Genomic DNA, 7,445 nt, shown 5'->3' with positions numbered 1-7,445 from the left:
TTTTTATAATACTTTTACGTTCTGGTTGTTATAGGTAAAAAACAATGGGTCTGGTCACCTTTAAGAATTCTGCAGCATTTGTGTGTATAGACAGAAAAGGGAATTTAAATGCATGTTTGTCCATCCGCAGTACGCCCTTTACAGAAACAGTATCTCAGATTCTCCCATGGCTGGTTAGGAGATTTACTGAGCAGTTACAAATCCTGAATGTATTGTGTGGCTGCACGACCTGGAAGTGTAATCAGCAGAAGATGAAAAAAATTTTGGCCGTTTTTGTAATGTTTTTTTCTCTTGCTATGCTTCAGCATCAATGCTTTTATTCCTCTCTACAACTGCCTTCCTGGTTTCCTAAGGAAATACCTTATGAAAGCCTCTTTCTTAGAGGAAAATGGTGTGCTTGCCTCCCTTTCTGTAGTCTGTGCCAGGTCAGGCTGTAGTCACAAGAACTGATTTTTCCCCTCGCATAGGACACGTTGAGAAAAGCAACTTCCTCCATGCAGATATTAGGGCAACTTTTAAAACACGTTACTTGAGGAACCACTCCAAATCCATCACATGAGACTTGTAAAGAAGCTGATTTGATTTCAGCAGCTGATCGCAAGTCACTCGGGAGCTGTCATTCTCAAGAATATCCATCAGAGATGCACAAATATCCAAATAAAGGTAACACAGAATCTTGCCCCTTGTTTCACAGATGAGCAGAATTTCTTGCCCTAGACAGAGAGGAAAATGCCTCCTGCCTAAGAGATAAAGCAGAGCTTCAGGGATTTGCACCAAGTCCCTTCTGAAATCCCCCCTCCCAGTAAAAAGCAAAGCCAAGGGGATTCTGGGGAGCTGTTGAACTGGCTAATTTAGCCTGGTGTATACACCATGAAAATACAACTAACCCAGGAAAAGGCCTTTCACAGAATCCATTTACAGGCACAACGTGAGGTCAAGTTGTAAATTGTTCGGCCGGGTTTGTTTAGCACAGCCTTGATGGATCGGGAACTGCTGACGTTTTCTGCGAGGTCCGTATTTGCTCAGATGGTTCTGGAAAGGTAAGCAGTGGTTTCCATTGCAAAGGGAAAGGTTTTAAAGGGTATGGCTGCTTGGGCTTATCCATCCGAGCGGGGAGCACAGGCATGCATGTGCTGCCTACCCCGGGAACGCTAAGTGAACCTGAAAGCCTCCCAACATCTGGCTGCAGCTTGCCTTTGTTTGCTTTAGGCTTTCCACACAGACGACCACCCTGGCTGAGAGCGGGGATGAACAGGGCGTCTTCACGCATGGCTGGCGAGATGGGGGGAGTTTGTGTACCAGCCACGTCTTCAGGAACGGGGAGAGAGACTCCAGGCTTGGGGCTTTTGCTCGCCTTGTCCTTCTGAGATGAGCTCCTGGCACAGTGGGGCAGCCGTTCTCCTTACATTCGATCTCACTAACATTTCTGCATCTGCCCTGTCCCACCCAGGGGTGTGCTAAGGTTATTTAAAGACCCTTTCAGGTACCCCATGATACTCAGATATCAGGGTTTTCTTTGCATATTTGGTCTGGAAATAAACTTTTATTTTGCCAGAATTTGGAGGATGCTGTCAGGAAGGGACTCTCCTTGCCTCATTGCAGGAATTCTGCTTCTAGTTTTGGTTGAGAAGAGCAACAGAGAGAGTGAAATGGAGAAGAGAAAAACCCAGATATGTCAAAATTAGACTACTAAATACCAGGCAGTTTCTGGAAAGTAGCTTCTATTCCTCTGAGACCTGATGCTTCTGGTTTCTCCCTCCTCTCAGGATTCATATATAATTATATTTATATTAATATGTATTTTATATATAATATATTATTTATAAATCAATATAAAATTCCATGGTTTGGTATTTTTTTTTTATTAAGATCACAAAGGAGAAATTGAATGGGGTTTTGGTAACTTGCTGCTATGAGAGAACAGATAACCCAAGAAGCTGCACAAATAATGTTGGAGAAGATGAAGCCACCTGACTTCCAGTAATAGCAATAAGGACTTGCCAAGGGGCCTCTGCAGCTTCTCTTTATGCCATGAGGCAATATTAGTGAGAACTAGTATCTTCTGTTGTACCCTTGGTATAGGTGGAAGGGAAGAAAAAACCTTTCACAGTCCACAGCATAAGCCTTCTTCAGGTATGAAATAGAAGCAGCAACTTTAAGGAGCTGTACAAGGCCTTAGCTACCCCAAAAAGCTTCCCCCCCACCTCATCCCGTATTACTTGGTGCTAAAAAAAAACCAAACCCAAACCTATCGCCCACTCCTGCAAATTTGGCTTAGGCTGCCTCTTTAGTTCATGGTAGCTGGAACCATGTCATAGAATCATCGAATGTTTTGGGTTGGAAGAGACCCCTAGAGGTCACCCAGCCCAACCCCCCTGCAGGAGCAGGGACACCTTGAACCACATCAGGTTGCTCACAGCCCCGTCCAACCTGGCCTGGAATGTTCCCAGGGATTTTTTTTCCCCCTTTAAGCCCTGCCCGGCCACACTCAGCTCTGCCCGCAGCCTTCTCTTCTCCAGGCTGAACACCCCCAACTCTCCCAGACTGGCCTCACAGCAGAGGGGCTCCAGCCCTCGGAGCATTTTTGTAGCCCCCCTCTGGCCCCGCTCCAACAGGTCCATGTCCTCCTGGTGCTGAGGGCTCCAGAGCTGGACGCAGGGCTCCAGGGGAGGTCTCCCCAGAGCAGAGCAGATGGGCACAATCCCCTCCCTCAACGCTGGCCACGCATCTCCTGATACAGCCCAGAGTACGGTTGGCCTTCTGAGCTGCCAGTGTGCATTGCCGGCTCATGTCCAGCTTTTCATCCACCAGCACCCCCAAGTCCCACTTGGCAGGGCTGCTCTCCATCCTTTCTTCCCCCAGCCTGTATTGATACCAGGGGTTACCCCGACCCAGGTGCATGACCTTGCACTTGGCCTTGTAGAACCTCATGAGGTTCACACAGGCCCACCTCTCCAGGTCTCTCTGGATGACATCCCATCACGACTTGCCTTCCACAGACTGCTTGATCACTTTGGCATCAAGGTTACCCAGTGAAGCGCTGGGAATTTAAGCGTGCATGGTACTAAAATATGAGCTTGTGTTGCTTCCCATTGTGTTCTTTCCGATTCGTTTCGGACCGGGGTGCAGTTTTCACGAGAACAGCAACTTTTTAAACTGTTTCTATTGATGTTAACGGAGCTCCCTCTGGTGGGCGAAGCCAAACCCTCGCTGCACCCTTCCAGCTCCCGGGTGCCTTCGCTGCCCTTCGGCAGCCCCATTCTTGCCAGCATCTTCCCCACATCTGACTCACTGGTGAAAAAGTTAATATTTACCTACCGAGCACTTTTTCACTGTATATGACCACATGCAGCTTGTATTCCAATATCTTTCTGGTACCTTTTAGAACAGAAGTTTCAATATTGGGAATCCAGCCTATTCCTTTTGTATGGAAAAAAAAAAATCACATATTGACAACAACGGAGATTATTCTTGGGTTGAGATTCTTTTCTCTACCATATATTCAAGCTGACACACTGGACAGTCTGTATGAAGCAATATCGGGTCATATTTAGCCAGCAACCTGTTTTGCTTATAGGTGAGGAACACAACCCACCCTCACATGTGACATTTCCCTCTGCTTGGGCCTCCTTCATCTGAAACGCTCTGTGCCAAAGCCAACGAGTACTTCCAGCAGTGCTACGTATTGTGCAAGCTGCACTGGAGATAAACAAAATTCACAGGACGTTTTGGGATAGAATTAAACTTCCCATCACAAACTCTCTATGTTTTAAAGCTGAAAAGGTAGCTAACATTTTAAATTAAAGATAAATGCAGATCCATTGCTTTTGCAGTGTGGAAGACTCTCCACAGCATGGATCCTATTGTATTCTGCTGAGAGCGAGTTCAGTTCACAAGTTTGAGTAAAGTTCCCTTTTGAGAGCTGGGTAGGAAGTTTTCATAGTAACATTTTTCAGGAAATACCAGGTTGCTTTAAAATAAGGAATATAGAAAAGCAGAAACCCTTGCTTCATTTTTGTATAGATTTAAAACCTATCACTTGGAGGGCAGGGGAACCTGATTAAAAAAAAAAAAATGAAGACAGCTTGAAACCAGGATCAGAGAAGAAATTGAACCCCCCGAAGCCATTGCACCTATGCACACCCCTTCCAGCAGCTCAGAGGTTTCTCGCAAACTCTGCTGGCAAAAGGCACTTTAGAGAATCCAGGTATGCCAAGTCCTAGTTCAACACATGGTGGCAGCAAGGGACTGGCTCTGCAAGGCTTGGGAGCGAGCCCAGGCCAGCTCTGTCCTCAGCACAAGGACATGTGTGCCTTCCTGCAGGAGGGAAAAAAAAAGTTTTCCAACTCTTTACATAAGAGATCATGGAGCAAAGATGTTGTGTTCAGAGATGTGACTCTGAAGAATGGCATCCCAGCAATGTCCCTTCTCTCGCATGTCCACAGCCCGGCGGGACCAGCTGCTTGCTTTCCTGCTTACAGCCCATCGGTCCCTGGGTGAGGTGGGTGCTAGCTTACAGGTTGCACCATCTTCAACTCACCTGAGTACCCCTGTATAAATCAGCCCTTAGACACTCCTACAGGGTCCCTGTGCTTTCTCTGTATTGAGGGTTTGAGCCACAAAAGGACTGAACTATTTAACCCATGAAGGTTTAAGATGTGTCCTTGGAAGCCTTCCTCTCTTGCACGAGCGTCCAAATCACCAGCGTGTGCCTGCTCATCCCCCCTAGCTCAAGGACTGCTGTATTATTCTTAAGTACAACAGCTTCATCAAGAAAACATAGCTCAGTGGCACGGTATTACCACCCGTGACGCTGGTACAGATGAATCCTTGCAAGGCAGGAGGATATAGAAGCCAGCGTGGTAACCATCAAACTGTTATGGAAGGGCAGGGCACAGCCAACTGCTGTGTTTAAAAAGAACAAAGCTATCCCACCCCATTTTTTTTTAAAGGAAAAAAGCAGTAGATGATACCAAGGGGAAGGGTGTGAGGCCTGCTCCAAGGTAGGTGTTTAAATCCCCCAGGTACAGCCATCTCATCTCATTTCCTCTTGGCTCGCCTAGATAGCGAGTCCATGCCAGGAGGTGGCACCTCAAAATACAGCATGGTGGCAGCGAGATTCACTATACCCACCTCTCCGTGAGGCTTTAGCCAAAGGCTGTTTGCCTTTGACACTCAGAAGTGGTATTTATCCATAAATATTTAATTCCTTTAACCTCCTACTGCAGAAGGGATCAGTGGAGTCCATCAATTAAGTCAATCCCTCCATATCATGCTTTAAAACCTATGCAGCAGGTTCACTTTGCCTTCCAATTTCAGCCTAAGCATGTCAGTTTTAACCAGTGTTTTTATGTGAATAAGTGGCCTCCTTTTATAATTGCTAATTGACAATTAATGCAAAATACTTTCTGCAGCTTGCACCCCACTTATTTCCCCTTTAACCAGTTCTGCCTTATTTGTGTCAACCACAGCATGGCTGGTGAGAGAGGGGAAAATCCTTGTTTTAATTAACACTGCACCATTTTTCTTGCTTGTTCATTTTGTTTTACAGTCCAGCAGGATACGGAGACATTTCTTTCCCAGATCACCAACCACATAATTAGCGGAGTATTCCTGTCGGCTGAGAAGAACAGGTATTCTCATTCATAAAGCCAGCCAGAGCGATGGCAGCACGGTAGGAGCCTGAAGGTGTCTGCTCCCAGGTGGTGGGTGCTACTGCTCAGTATTTCTCCATTCCATTGCTCAGACCAGCATGCATTTCGGATTCATCCATGCCACCATGAGCAGAACTACTGAGTTTTGGCCAAGACTTTGGGAGAAGCCAGGTGGAAAGGTAAAGGCAGTGTTCACATTAGCTACATACAGACCAGACCCACTCACCCATCAGCAGTAACTACCTTCCAGCTAAAGCTCAGCCACATGCAAAATAAATCCCCAACGCTTCCCAATTAAGTTGACGGCTCTTCATTAACCTATGATTTAAAGGGTTTAAGCTACCCCAGCTTGTTTTGACTGGCACAGGCCAGGGAGCAGTTGCATGATCAGCCAGGGTGGATCAAAAGGGAGGGTAACCTCTGAGGATGGAGGATCAACGACAGGAGATGGGCTGGGGGGGTGTGATAGGACACAGGAGAGGACACATGGCCATAGCAAACAGAGCAGACACCTTTGGCTGACTGTGGGATCGAGGGCTCCAAGCCCTCTTCCACACCCCCATCACCCAACAGCCCTTTCAGCCAGCAAAAGCCCAAGCCCATCTCCTGCCTGCCCTCCACGATGACACAACACCCTTAAGCCCAAGTGCTGTGCCCCTGTCAGCTGTCACATAAGACAGCTCGAGGCAGCCCTGGCAAAAGGTCACTTGATAAATATGTTTTTCGATGCTGTTTCCAGGACACAGCCCAGGCACCTTTTGAAGTCAGCGCTTTGGCATGTGCTCCACCGGTCCTTAAGGAGTTGGGTTACCCAAAGCCTCGGTTGCTCCTCCAAGAGCACTGCCAAGCTGAAATGGAGCGCCACAACCTCAGCTCCTCGTGGCCCCGTGATGAGCAAGGCAGGTGGTAGATGACAGGAGATACGAGTGCAAATCAGGCAGCCCAGAGCACGTCAAGCACATTTCACAACCCCCTTGATTAAGGTTAATGAGTACCTGCCTGCTTCAGATCAGGAATGCACAGCCACAAAAAAAATACCAAAGCCCTCTTTTTACTTTTCATAACAAGGGTTGGCTGAGGGCCATCCAAGGGAGATGGCAGCAGCTTGGTAAATGAGGAAGACAGATCTACGCACCACCCAGTTACCTAATGGAAACGAGCAAACAAGAAACTGATCTCTGATTAACGCACTCATTAGCTCGCAGAAAAGACAACCAAGAGCCAGACAGATTTAAATTTTGTCCGAACACCATCTGTGCCTTCGTCTGACTTCCACCGGTTCAGGCCATTATTTGGGAGGTGCCAGCTGAACGTGAAGCATCTCACAACCCAAGCAGCGGTGGTTGGCCGTTCGGTCCCTGATATCACTGGGCACAAACAGGACAGTCTTGAGTGATATTTTATTTCTTCTCATGAATAAAGGAAAATCAAGCTCATGTCAGCATCTGGTATGAGCATTCATGGCATCAGCTTCTATCCTACAATGGTTTCTAGCAAACTGGGAAGTCATGTGTTTATTTCAGACTTATCACACTGGAAGACAAAAATAATTATCCCAGTAATGACGTAACCAAACTGATATTTCTTTTTTTTTTTTTTTTAAATATAGTATAAGCCTCAAAAACCTTGGATTTAAAGACCTTGTTTACAGGAGTATTTCAGGCACAACATCTGTTAGCCATGGGGAAGCATACCCCTTTGCATGTATTACCATTTAGGGCAGTAGAAAGATCTATCTGAAATTAAAAAGCCAAATTTAGCTATAACTGAATAAAAGAGCCAGCTAATATT

This window comes from Egretta garzetta, unplaced genomic scaffold (assembly GCF_000687185.1).
Source record: "Egretta garzetta isolate BGI_Z169 unplaced genomic scaffold, ASM68718v1 scaffold19, whole genome shotgun sequence".
Lineage (NCBI taxonomy): Eukaryota > Metazoa > Chordata > Aves > Pelecaniformes > Ardeidae > Egretta > Egretta garzetta.
Note: the sequence above shows the minus strand (reverse complement) of the source record.